Raw genomic sequence first — 12,685 nt, 5'->3', positions numbered from 1 at the left:
CCATGAAATCTGAGGCCAGCTTCAGCTCATCTAGTGCTTTGATGATCTCGTTAGACCCCACCCCCTGTCTGAGGGCTGTCTCAATATTGTCTGACCATACTCTAGTAGCCCGAGAGATTGAAGTCAGGGCTACTGCTGACCTACATGCCCCTCCTGCAGCTTGATAAGATTTTTTTAGATCTGAATCAATCCTTCGATCAAGTACATCCCTGAAAGAGACCGCATCCTCTAGAGGCAGTGTTGTATTCCTGGCTAATCTCATAATTGAAGCATCTACCGTTGGAAGTGAATCAAAAAGCTGGGCATCTGCTTCAGCAAGTGGGTATAATTTGAGAAAACGATTGTAAGCTAAGGGTCTTTTATCCACCTTCTGCCATTCATCTGGTGTGGAAAATATTTCTTTGCTTTAGATGGAGGCTCTGGATCTTCCTCCCATTGGATTGCGTCCTTTACTGCATTGATAAAGGCTGAAGCATTCTCTTCTCCCACATCCGAATCGCTTTCAGAAATAACCTCTGTGTCTGGCTGTGGATTGGGTGTATTCACTGCTGCTTCATCTGCGGGTGGGGTTGCTTGATCTTGGGATAAGGCTAACTCCCGGATAGTGTCTTTGATCAGTCTTTTGATTGATTCCATTGACTCGAGTTTCTCTCTCTCTTTGTCTCCTGTAGCTTCCAGGAGGCATTGACCACATACCAATTTATCAGGGAGGGCTTGTTTGCCACACACCCAGCATGCTTTCTCTCCTGGATACACAGGTCTGTGCTGGGAGTCCTGTTTACTAGAGGTATGTCGGGATGATCTGTTCCCACTGCGGGAAGTATGGGCCGAGGACGAATGAGAATGACCCGAGCTCTTATGGTCCTTTGATCTTCTATCCGTAGAATCTCTATGGGATGATCTGCAGGAAGATCCGCGATGGGGGCTAAGACAAAAAATAGAAACAAAGACAAGGGTGTTTCAATCAGCCCGGGGTGCTCTTTTCTCTTGATAAAAAAACTTACCTGAAAGTTGCAGCCCTTACCTAGTGGTATGTTGAGGATCTTTTTGATGCGGCATTATAGTACTAGGGACAGCTGAAAAGGAACGATTAATATAAAAGTAGTTAAAAACAAAAAAGGATTTTGCAGAGGAGGGAAGAACAACAAAATTTTTTATATATATATATATATATATATATATATATATATATATATATATATATATATATATATATATATATATATATATATATATATATATATATATATATATATATATATATATATATATATACACATACACACACACACACACACACATATTCCCATTCCTCCCTGGTACCTTGGCTGGGCTCCATAGCACAGAGTCAAAAAAGGATAAAGGAGCTGGAGAGGACACCTCATAGATGCTTCCTCTAAGGCAGCTGCTCCTCTACTGACAGTAAGCTCTCTTATATACTAGAGAGCGGTCTGGGAGTCCCAAGATGGCCGCCGTCGGCTTCACAGTGCTACTGAGCATGCACCGTGACATCACGCCAAGGCCCCGCCCTGCACACTCAGAGGAGAGCTACACAGGCACATGAGGCATGCTGTGGAGGTAGGCAAAAACCTCATAGCGTTTTTGTAAAAAGCACAAGCATTTAAGCATTCAGGGTTTTAGTATGCCGAACAAGGGAATATATAGGAGAGAAAAACTGGCTCCTGTTAACCCACCAGCCCCAAAAAGATCCACAGAAAAACGGGCTCCCATACTTATCTGGCGCTTTTAGCAGCCCAAGCAATGGGACTCCATACTACTGGAGAGCATGAACCTGCAATGGTCATACCATAAAGCGGTGAGGTAGGGCTGAGAGCCTCATCCTGTAGGAACGAGGACAGAGAAAAGAATGACGGTGGGGAGGAACAACTCTTTTATTTATAGAGTTAAAGTGGTCCTGTGGGTTGGTCGGGGGCGGAGCAACCAACCATTGGTATGCTGCCATGGAGGCACCAGGAAACATATTTTATCAAAACATTCCACATTGTAGCATTCTTCAAATCAAAATATTTTAAGTAGAAGCAACAATGTTGCAAAGGAAAATTTATTTCACAGAAAGATACATTTCATCCCAACATTAAAAGGTTTTTTTTTTGTGAAAGTTAGAATTGTTCCATTAGAATCAATGACTGAAACTTCATTTGGACTAAAATAGAGCAGATTTTAACTTCCAAAAAATGTTCTCCAATTTGCTCTCATTTTGGTATTTACTATAGCTCCGGGTAAAAAAGACACTTGAGTTAAAATGAGTTATTTTGAGGTCTGAGCATGCTCAGTTGTGTTGGCACCTAGTTGTCCAAAACGGGGAATTTTTCACTTTTCAGACTTTTAAAGATATTTCAGCGTAGAAATCACTTTTTCCCACAGTTTAAAAGCAGATGATCTTTAAATAATATACCGCATATTTCAGTACCATTTAGGCAATTATATCATGCTCTAAACATTATTTCCATGTGCAATTCTCTAGGTTTTAGCAGACTAAGGGTTTGGGCGCTATTTAGTTTCAGGGAGCTATAGTAAATTCGAATTTGGGAGTATTTTCTCACCAGTGCTATAGTGAATACCGTTTTAGCGCGAATTAGCGCTATTAGCACTAATTCGCGCTAAATTGCTGCAAATTTGCGCTAATTCGCAGCAATTTGCTCAAATTAACGCCGTGGCGCTATAGTAAATGACCCCCTTAATTTTTAATTAACATTCTCCATTTTTTAAAATTCCAGATGCCTTCGGCATCCACACCCTTTTTATCCAACACGAAAAAAAAGTATAGTTTGCTCAGCCATAATCCTATACATTGTTTACTGTCCAACAAAACATTTTTATATACATACAAGTTGCGTGCATCCCACAACACTTCCTTTAATGCACATAACACTAACCACAATACTCTGTTTATCTTTTTCCAGCTTCCCAAAGCCATACATCATCATTTTCCACTCACTCACCTTCACTCCTGTTATTTCTTTCACCAGATCTTGACTCTTATTGATCACATCTTTCGCTACACCACATCCCCAGAACACATGCTCACTGTCTTCTACACCCCCACAATTTATTCTCGGACAAATATCAGACACGCGAATCCCTCCTTTTCATAAATAGCCTCTGTAACGAGCCCCTTGCTCGCTCGGTTCCACTCTCCCGACACTCCTTTGCAGCTATTGAATCAGATTGCAACGTCTGATGGTTCGGTCATCCAATGCTCCGGGGTTAGAACTTCAGCTATGTGCCGTTTTAGTCCAGTTGTGATAGCTCAGAACAAACACCAGGCAGGCTGTATGTAAGTTCAACCAGGAATCTATCTTTATTGACAAAATACAGGCTTTTATACACTCAAAGTGTAGGTGCAGACCTCCTGCTCATATTACTCTAACAAAACAGCTGTAACCTAATTAACCTAATTAACATGAGCTAATTAACTAATCCCTTTAGACAGACTAGATGACTCGGACATGACCGTTAGGCCAGACTGGCTGTCTTGTAGTTCAGAAAATCCAATCAACATTATCACAATCAACATAGACTCTTCTTCACACAATAGCAGAGTTAATTAACACGAAATAACAATGGGGATCTAATGACTCTTAGATCCCATAGTAGACTTATTTACAATACACATTTTAGCAGACAATAGACAGACAGGTGTTGGAATTTACATCAGCATCTCCTAACAGTATCTGTCCCAGCATTATGAATCAGCCACTATTCCAATATGGCAAATCCAGGGTCCCCAGACATACAGCTCACAAAGAGCACCGTTCCCCCAAATGCAAGGGCCCCCGATCGGTCGGCAAGAGGCTAGCATACAGTCCCCTCCAAATGTCTCTCTCCTGGCTAGGTCTGTCACATTTCTCCCCTTTTGGCAGGAGACTAACACAGGAGGAGACCCCAGACGGGTTGACTCTGAAGTTAGTCAGTAGTTCCAGTCCTCTAATGCCTGTACCCACAGTGTACCCCAAACAAATTGTTCCAAATAAAGCTTTACTCAACGAGCCAACCTCTGCCTCTCTCAGAGAACATATCTGCTGCTGGGGAGAGACCTGGACTGGCCCTTCTCCCTGGAGTCCTTTCTGCCGCTGGAGAGAAGACAGGGTGTCTGGGCTCACTCCGTCATGCTGTTGGGGATCTGGGCCGACTGCCCAGCATCCCTGGGATATACAGGTGGAGACTGAAGTCCCATCCACCTTCACAGGACATCCATCCTCTGTTAGTTGAGGGCAGAGTCCAGCAGTACTCGGCCCTGTTGCCAGCCCTTCTGCTGGAAACCCCACACCATCTGCTCCGGCTAACTGTTGGGGAGGGACGACGAACACCTCCTCTCCCTTCTCCCCCTGTATCCTGATCTGCTGCTGGGAAGTGACCACCTCTTTCTCATCCTGAGCCTCCGGAACCGACGCAGGTGTAGGGCAGAGATCTTGGACCCTCTGTCCAGTTGCCAGCGCTTCAGCTGGGGAAGTTCCTTGTAACTTCACAGATACTTCTGTTGGTGCTGGGCAGAGCATAGTGAAGTTTGGCCTTAATAACAGCTCTTCTGCTGGAGGCTCACCAGGTGGTTCTTCCTCAGCAGAAAAGTCTATGAAATCCCCTGTCTCTGCAACTGGTGTCTGGGGATAAAGGTTCACCATCTCCTGTCCCTGGAACCCAGAAGATGCTATCAGTGCTGGGCAGAGCACAGTGAAGTTTGGCCCTAATAACAGCTCTTCTGCTGGAGGCTCACCAGGATGTTCTTCCTCAGCAGAAAAGTCTATCAAATCCCCTGTCTCTGCAACTCATGTCTGGGGATAAAGGTTCACCATTTCCTCTCCGTGGAACCCAGAAGATGCCATCAGTGCTGGGCAGAGCTCTGCCCTGTTGTCAGCACTTCAGGTTTGGGGACGGCAATCTTCAGATTTTCCACTGCCGATTCGCTGGCATTCCGCTGGACAGGCACATTCCTCCATCCAAGATCATCCAATGCAGAAACAGTTTCATCAAGGTCAGTCAGCACTTGCTGTATCTGCCATAAGACCTCCGCCCCTCATAGCTGCGGGGGCAGGTTGGCAAAGTACACCGTTACTCTGCCACATTGTCAACTCTTCAGCCAGGATTTCAGAGTTGTCAACTGGTATTTCATGATAGTCCCAGGCAAAGGGAGCACCACCCTGCTGCTGAGCAGAGTCTAACAGCTGTTTGTAGGCGATCTCCAACTCCCATTCCTGAACGGCCAGAAACTCCAAATCTTCCAGTGCCCAGTGCACTTCTGAGACATTCAGTCTCCGCTCTCTGTGCTTCATTATTTCCTCCAAACGCCACTCCCGATCACTTCCAAAGTCAGGGTCCCTGGACAGCCTCCAGTATAACAATCCCAGGCCATTGTAGTCAAAGCCTTCCGTGGGGCAGTCATCCGCTGTCCATGGGCACACTTGAGCTACATACCACTGGAGGGCTCTGTAGCTCTCGTCCAACCGCATTTCTGCCTGGATCAGCCTGCTTAACTCGGCTGTCCACTCCTGGTTCGGCTGTTTCCCCACAAACAGCATTCGCACTTCATACTGCGACCAGTACCTCACATGGACGGAGGGGAGAACTTTTCCCTGGTGTCGCTGCTCACGGGCCAGCACTTCCTTCCAGAGCTCACAGCGGACAGAATCAAACCATCCTAGCAGGACCTGCTCTGATACTGGTCCTCTGCGCTGTATCTCCTCTCACAACTTCCTTCTGAATTCCTCATCCATGGTGGCTGGTATCTCTCCTCTCCTGCTACCTTGGATCCAGGTGATGGTTTGGATGTGTTCACAGCAAGGAAGCACGATCCCACCATTCCCTCCACGGCTCTCAATAAGTCTTTCAGCGTGGCTCTCCTGCAGGCTGGTTTGAGGTGTCCCAGTAACTGGAGAGCAAATCCCACGGCTGCCAACCAATGTAACGAGCCCCTTGCTCGCTCGGTTCCACTCTCCCGACACTCCTTTGCAGCTATTGAATCAGATTGCAACGTCTGATGGTTCGGTCATCCAATGCTCCGGGATTAGAACTTCAGCTATGTGCCGTTTTAGTCCAGTTGTGATAGCTCAGAACAAACACCAGGCAGACTGTATGTAAGTTCAACCAGGAATCTATCTTTATTGACAAAATACAGGCTTTTATACACTCAAAGTGTAGGTGCAGACCTCCTGCTCATATTACTCTAACAATACAGCTGTAACCTAATTAACCTAATTAACATGAGCTAATTAACTAATCTCTTTAGACAGACTAGATGACTGAGACATGACCGTTAGGCCAGACTGGCCGTCTTGTAGTTCAGAAAATCCAATCAACATTGTCACAATCAACATAGACTCTTCTTCACACAATAGCAGAGTTAATTAACACAAATAACAATTGGGATCTAATGACTCTTAGATCCCATAGTAGACTTATTTACAATACACATTTTAGCAGACAATAGACAGACAGGTGTTGGAATTTACATCAGCATCTCCTAACAGTATCTGTCCCAGCATTATGAATCAGCCACTATTCCAATATGGCAAATCCAGGGTCCCCAGCCATACAGCTCACAAAGAGCACCGTTCCCCCAAATGCAAGGGCCCCCGATCGATCGGCAAGAGGCTAGCATACAGTCCCCTCCAAAAGTCTCTCTCCCGGCTAGGTCTGTCACAGCCTCGTAGCTAGACATTCATGCAAACTCATCCATACTATCTGTCTCTGCACATTTGTCACCCCAAATATACTCATTTTCTTCCATACTTCCCCAGCCACTGACGCATTAAGTCCCCTAAGGTTACACACATACTCCTTCTCTATTAACCACTTTCTCACCTTCACTTTATCCCTCTCCCCTTCTCCTAAATCTGCCAACTTAAACTCTACCCTACACTTTTCCAATACCCAGTAGTTGCGAGCCACCATGTAAGCCACCAGTATCCTTGAATCCCTTCCCAACCACCCCCATCTCCTAAACAACCACCCACCTGAAAAAGCTATCATCCTAGCACACACTCCACCATTCCTCAAAACTTTCACCATACAAAACCAATAATGCATTAACAAAAACACTCTCACATTCGGAAAACTCAACCCACCCATTACATTCACGTCTACACACTTTGGGGGTCATTTACCATAGCGCTATGGCGCTAATTCGCGCAAATTGCTGTGAATTAGCGCTAATTTGCGGCAATTTAGCGCGAATTAGCACTAAAACGGTATTCACTATAGCGCTGGTGAGAAAATACTCCCAAAATCGAATTTACTATAGCTCCCTGAAACTAAATAGCTCCCAAACCCTTACTCTGCTAAAACCTAGAGAATTGTACATGGAAATAATGTTTAGAGCATGATATCATTGCCTAAATGGTACTGAAATATGCAGTATATTATTTAAAGATTATCTGCCTTTAAAAACTGTGTGAAAAAGTGATTTCTACACTGAAATATCTTTAAAAGTCTGAAAAGTGAAAAACTCCCCGTTTTGATCAACTAGGTGCCAACACAACTGAGCATGCTCAGACCTGAATATAACTCATTTTAACTCAAGTGTCTTTTTTACCCGGAGCTATAGTAAATACCAAAATGAGAGCTAATTAGAGAGCATTTTTTGGGAGTTAAAATCTGCTCTAATTTAGTCCAAATGAAGTTTCAGTCATTGATTCTAATGGAACAATTCTAACTTTCACAAAAAAACCTTTTAATGTTGAGATGAAATGTATCTTTCTGTGAAATAAATTTTCCTTTGCAACATTGTTGCTTCTACTTAAAATATTTTGATTTTAAGAATGCTACAATGTGGAATGTTTTGATGTTTTGGTAAAATATATTTTTCTCTGTCACTTTCACTTGTTACTCTTCATCTCACAACAATCTTTACCCCAAACTCACACAGGTGTCTTTACAATCCACAAACAATACCATTGCTGATACAAATTTAAAATGAATCACAATTTTTTGGGCTTTTTATTATTTCCAAATATTCATAATTTGAGCCCAAAAAATGTGATATGTGTACCAACATCAGAAAGCCAAATGTAATTCCCAAAAATTTGAGGGTAATATTCTACTCTCACGCACAAAAAAACACCAAATATCACAGAATAAATCAAGAAGAATAACTCTTGAGTAATGTAATTCCATCACCTGTATGTCCATAGAAATGCAGTATTTATGTGTTTTTATGTGTATTTATGTGTAGTTATGTGTAGGAGGCTTTCGCACGTGGCAACTCCGTGGCTTAGAGGTTAGAACTTCTGCTTAGTATCTCTGAGGGTCTGGGTTCAAATCCCAACCATGTTACTTCATGTAGAACTTTAATGGCAGCCCAGTCTTGGTCCATAGGGTTAAAATTTGATTTGTCCCACCTTTTGCAGTTAGAACAGCTTCTGGGAAGGCTGTCCACAAGGTTTAGTGTGCCTATGGGAATGTTTGATCATTCTTCCAGAAGTGCATTTGTGAGGCCAGGCACTGATGTTGGATGAGAAGGCCTGGCTCACAGTCTCTACTCTAATTCAGCCAAAGGGTGTTCTATCGGGTTGAGGCCAGGACTCTGTGCAGGCCAGTCAAGTTTCTCCACCCCAAACTTGCTCATCCATGTCTTTATGGACCTTGCTTTGTGTACTGGTGTGCAGTCATGTTGGAACAGGTAGGGGCTTTCCCCAAACTGTTCCCACAAAGTTGGGAGCATGAAATTGTCCAAAATGTCTTGGTATGCTGACGCCTTAAGAGTTCCCATATCTGAAACTAAGAGGCCAAGCCCAACCCCTGAAAAACAATCCCACACCATAATTCCCCCTCCACCAAATGATTTGGACCAGTGCACAAAGCAAGGTCCATAAAGACATGGATGAGTGATTTTGGGGTGGAGGAACTTAACTGGCCTGCACAGAGTCCTGACCTCAACACAACAGAACACCTTGGGGATGAATTAGATAGGAGACTGTAGGTCAGGCCTTCTCGTCCAACATCAGTGCCTGACCTCACAAATGCACTTGGAAGAATGGTCAAACATTCCCATAGACACACTCCTAAACTTTGTGGACAAGAAGAGTTGAAGCTGTTATAGCTGCAAAGGGTGGGCCAAATGAGTTTTGAACCCAATACTAATATTGGGATGCCATTACAGTTCATGTGTGTTTAAAGGCAGGCATCCCAATACTTAGACCAATATACTGTATATTGCTTGTGACACTGAGCATGGCTATGGACTTAGGGCTGGTTCACACCACAGAAATGCAGAGAACATGTGTGGGGCTGCCTGGTGGCTAAGTGGGAAGCAGTTGTGTCTAGCAGCAAATGGGATGTTGATTCAATTCCCCAACATGCTAATCCTTGTGTTGAAGTTTATATGTTCTCCCTGTGTGGGTTTCTCACCACAATCCTGCTGGCATATTATTTGTCTCCTGTCGAAATAGGGTTCTAATGTAAGAAAATTAGTTTTGGACTTTATATTGGAAGCTCATTGCAGCCAGGAACTGATATTAATGTTTACTAGCACTAATCATGCCCAGGGACTTGGACATTTCAAATTTTAGGGTTTACACTGCACAGGTACATATGATTAGAAAACTGTTGCTTTGTTTATGAGGATGCAAATGGACTTTGATCTTTGGCCTGTAGTTGGAGATTTGATGCACATAGCCAAGGCTAACACAGTTGCAAATACTATTATGTGTTCCTGCTCATCAGGTGCAATCACTTTAGACATACATGAAGAGACAGATTGAAAGATACTGGTGGGCGTGTACTTCTATTGGGTGTGTCAGTGTGCTAACAATACAACCTCTCTTATATAAAGGCCTGCAGTAGGGGGTTTGTTTGGCCTGAGAAGGTCAGGTTTTTTGTTGTGAGGGAGAAGGAATGATATTGGGAGAGTTGATGAAATTCTTGTGCATTTTTTCAATCAAAAGTGAGTTTATGTGGCCATGCTGTCAATGTTGTGTTTGTCTTGTTCCTGTCTGATCATACAAACATCGTTTGGAAGCATCTGCTGACCTACTCTTTTTGATCTCATTTAATCGTGTACACCGAAATGCAGCTTCCAGCAGAACATGGTCACCAATGTATTTATGCGTGGATTGTGGGCTGGTGGTGGGTGTTTTGAATAAGTCTTTTGTAGAATTATGATGGAATGCTTTGTAAGAATGACTTAAGTATGTTTCTATAATCTTGCAGATAATGTGATGTGTTGCCCGATATACACTGAAATTAAAGCTGTGTCCACTCTAAGGTTTTGTCTAATTTTAGATTGTAAGCTCCTATGAGCAGGGCCCTTAAAATTCCCTTGCTAAATGTAGCACCATATATCCTGTCCAAATTTTTTTGAAGCTAGTAAATGTAAATTTATTTTTTTTCTGCTGGTAAAATAAAAGTACATTATTGAGCTTTTGGTGTGTGTGTGTGTGTGTGTGTGTGTGTGTGTGTGTGTGTGTGTGTGTGTGTGTGTGTGTTTTTTTTTTTTTTCCTTCTACTTTTCTTTCTCTTTAGTTTTTGTGGGTGGTGGTTTTGGGAAAGTGCAAGATCTCTTATATTTTATTTCAATATGTATTTGTGCACCAAAAAACGAATCTCTTTGCCCTGGTTCGCATGCTACTTTGAAATTGCGCTACTTCACTTGAAGTAGCACGATTTCAAAGTAGCAAGGTCAGCGTGATTTCTTTTTTTTTTTTTTTTTTCCCCTTTCAAAATATTTTATTGAGTTTTCGAGAGAACAATAACAAATATACAAAAACCTTAGCATTAAATGCAGGCGTACATAGGAGAAAAAATGAAACCCCTTAGGGGCTACTTGTATACCTTATGACAGTAGATACAACTAAAAAAAAAGAGTTGCGTCCTTGCATGAAAACCTACAAATGACAAAGTTAGTTCGCATGGATCCAAAGACCCAGAGACAAGGATTAGTTTGGTGAGGAGGAAGTAGGAGAGACCGTCTGCACCCCAACTGGGAACACACTGTGCCTGAGCGGAGTACTCCCACTTGCCCCTGACACCCCCTTAGTTATTGCTAAAAGTCTCTGGGCATCAAGACAGGGAGTAATGACCTACTATCTATGCTGTCCTTGGGAGCTGGGCTCCCTGAGGTCTCTGCAATGGTCTGACTTAAGGCTGGAAAGTATCAACTTGATAGATCAACCTGCTAAGAAACAAGAGAGAGGTGAGATTGGGGTGATAGATAGAGAGGAGAAGGTAGACAGAAGCCAAACCCCGGGAGGGGACCCTCCAAATCCAGATACTGCTTGATGCTTCAGGGTATAACCCCTGGGATCAAGGAGATGCCCAAGAAATTAGCCCATGGTTCCCAGATAGCTTCAAATTTCTCTGTGGTATTATTCAGGGTACTGACCACCTTCTCTTGGGCCATGATCCATGAAATTTTACGGGAAGCCGCTTTGAAGGACACCTTGGGTTGTTTCCATGCCTTGGCTATAGATAACTTAGCCCCCAGCAAAATGAAGTGAATCAATCTACGGGACAATTTTGGAGTTTTGGGTAAATGGTCGTTTAAGAGCGCTATGGCGGGGGTTCTTGGGACCTGTACTCCGGTGACTTTTTTAATCATATGGAAAATCCTATGCCAGAAAGGCCTCACCCGTGGACATTCCCAAAAGATATGGGCCAATGAGCCCCTAAGAAGACAGCCCCTAAAGCACCTGGAGTCCGTGGAGGGGAACATTCTGGCCAGTCTCTCCGGTGGCAGGTACCATCTTGTGATGACCTTTACGCTGGATTCCACCAGTGAGATGTTCAGGATGCTCTTGTACGCCCTATTATAAGTGATCCTCCACTTCTCCAGGTCCCACTCCAGGGCTAAGTCAGACTCCCAAGCTACCATGTATGGAGTCTTGGCTGTTTGATTAGAGAGTGACCGGTAAATGATGGAGATTCCACCCCTCTGCTCCGTAGACCGACCGCACCATACTTCGTAAGGGGTGAATGAGTGGTTTGATGGATTATCTTTACCTCTATGTGTGAGGAAGTGTCTGATCTGCTGAAAGCGAAAGTTCTCAGAGTCAGGCATCTCCAACTGACTCACACAGAAGGCTCTGGTTATAGGCCCCATCGATGTGAAGTAGTGTCCAATCCGGTACATCCCCTTGTTCAGCCACCAATGGAATGCTTTAATGTCGGTTCCCGGGGGAAAGTCAGGGTTATTGAAGATATGAGCCAGTGGTTGTTTGCAGGATGTTATGTTTGGAAGGTTTCTTAGAGAATCCCATAACTGAAAGGATTGCGAGAGGATTGGGGATAGTATGGGGGGACGTTTCTTAGGGGGAACCCACAAAAGAAAATCGATAGTAAAAGAGGGGACTGCCTGTCTCTCAATCAGTATCCAGTCCGGTCTCTCCGCCTTCGTGTATACCGTCGAAATCTGAGCTAATCTGGCCGATTGGAAGTACCACAATAGATGCGGAAGGCCCAATCCCCCTTGCGTTCTATTTAAGTATAATGTGCTCTGTTGTAGTCTGTACCCCTTCCCCCCCCAAATGAATTTTACTATTTTCCGTTGGAATGATTTCAAGTGTTCCCTATTGATGTTAATTGGAATGGCTCTAAATAGGTAGAGAATTCTGGGGAGCAAGTTCATCTTGACAGCATGAATCCTCCCTAACCAAGATAACCCCCCCCTGGCCCATTTGGATAAGTCTGTCTCTAGTTTGCGGTAAGTGTGAGGGAAGTTGGATGCATAAAGGAG

The sequence above is a fragment of the Aquarana catesbeiana genome, linkage group LG02, assembly GCF_042186555.1.
Source record: "Aquarana catesbeiana isolate 2022-GZ linkage group LG02, ASM4218655v1, whole genome shotgun sequence".
Taxonomy (NCBI): Eukaryota; Metazoa; Chordata; class Amphibia; order Anura; family Ranidae; genus Aquarana; species Aquarana catesbeiana.
This window is presented reverse-complemented; position numbering follows the sequence as displayed.